This window comes from Procambarus clarkii, chromosome 55, assembly GCF_040958095.1.
Source record: "Procambarus clarkii isolate CNS0578487 chromosome 55, FALCON_Pclarkii_2.0, whole genome shotgun sequence".
Classification (NCBI taxonomy): domain Eukaryota; kingdom Metazoa; phylum Arthropoda; class Malacostraca; order Decapoda; family Cambaridae; genus Procambarus; species Procambarus clarkii.
In genome coordinates, this window is record NC_091204.1 from 16,236,668 (window position 1) to 16,238,347 (window position 1,680).

The 1,680-nt window shown below is 36.0% G+C and overlaps 1 protein-coding gene across 1 annotated transcript in view; it reads right to left on the reverse strand.

The window, feature by feature from the left end:
* LOC123755288 (cytosolic carboxypeptidase 3) overlaps positions 1 to 765 on the reverse strand; it is a 51,128-nt gene extending 50,363 nt beyond the window's left edge. Inside the window, exon 1 of the mRNA XM_045737761.2 lies at positions 619 to 765. The gene's annotated coding sequence lies outside the window, so the exon portion shown is untranslated. The remainder of the gene's footprint in view (positions 1 to 618) is intronic.
* Between the last annotated feature and the right edge of the window lie 915 nt (positions 766 to 1,680).

Sequence of the window (1,680 nt, forward strand, 5' to 3'; positions counted from 1 at the left end):
AATGACCAATTTATAGATATATTAAATTCATGAACATTTTCATTTACATTTTAAGCATTTTTTTTAGAATTTATTACAATTTACGATTTATATAATACTAGTATTGGTGGAGATGTTAGTAGAGTGATATAATAAGACTATCTTCAAGGATATATCCATGGAGAGGTATACCCAAGGAGTATGTTCGGGACTACAGTATTGTAGTATAACAAAAGGGTTATAATATACAACCCTTCAATGGTGAATAGGCTTCTAGTACAACACCACACCAAGCCTTATGACAGCGATATAGTTGAATATAAACTATATAGATTATGAAAGGAAATATACTGTATTGCATAACAATATGGTTACAGTACTCCAATGAGTTTACAAGATTGTAATTACTATGCTATGTATCCTCACAACCCCAATGTAACTTCTTGTATATATATAAATAAATAAATAAATAAAGGTAGTTCTTGTCTAATGTTAACTCTGGAATGAGTAGCCAAGATTCATAATATTTCCTTATGGGATATAAATGCTTTAATAGTACTTCTGCAACTTTGGAAACAACATATAATTCGACACATTTTGTTCTGTATATAGGGAAAAAACCCACGTCTCAACTCTTACCTTAGGCGTGTGAAAGCAATAGAACTACACAGGTTCTATATAGAGGAGCGTCAAACGTGTGGTTCTAATCCTGGTGAGTTGGTTGAGCAAGAATGTGCAGTGATGTGTACCTGCACTGGCGGCTGGTCAGGCACTGACACCAGTCCTGCATGCTGCCCTCCACCTGATCAATAGGGGGCTCTAATGGGTCCCTCTTCTAGTCAAAGAAAATGGTTGTGTCTAAATTTGACTTTTAAAGAAAATTGTGACTCAACCAATGTTAGGGGATGACTGCTTCAAAACTGGTACAGTGTTGTTTTTCACATATCCATACATTAAAACATTGATTGTAAGCATGATATATATGTGCTTCAGCCTACAGTTTAGACCTATTGTCTTGTGTATGACCCTCTGTCCTGCGTGACAGTGAATACCAGCATTATCCTCACTTTAATATCAAAATCCTCAGATTAGGCAAAATTATAATTAATTTTTTCAATAAAGATGTTAATAATAATAATAAGTGCATGGCAGCCATCTAGTGGAATAGAGTGCCATTTTTTTAACTGCATGTGCTTGACTTTGCACTGATTAAAACAACTATTTTTATCTGTTTATGACTTCATAAATGTGGATCATTATCCTCATTCATCATGTAACTAGTACTGTATTGCACACTTCCCATGGAATTTCGTTTTTTCCATGGTTGGAGATAAAATTACTATAGGCTTATTAAGACCATCTAGCCAATGACTGACACTCCCAAACAGTTGACTAACACTCGGGTACCTATTTACTAATGAGTCCACTACGGGCTCACCATAGCCCGTGCTGCTTGGAACTTTTGTTCCTAGTAGCTAAATCTTAAACAACAACAACAACCTATTTACTGCTGGGTGAACAGAAGCACTGAGTCAAGAAATGTAGTCACAAGAAGATCAATCGGTTGAAAGTTGATCACACTGCAGCTCACTCATGATGGTCAATACTACAATACAATACCATTGACAGTCGAGAGGCAGGGCCAAGGAGCCAAAGCTCAACCCCCACAAGTACAACTAAGTGAGTATAGAAATACACAAC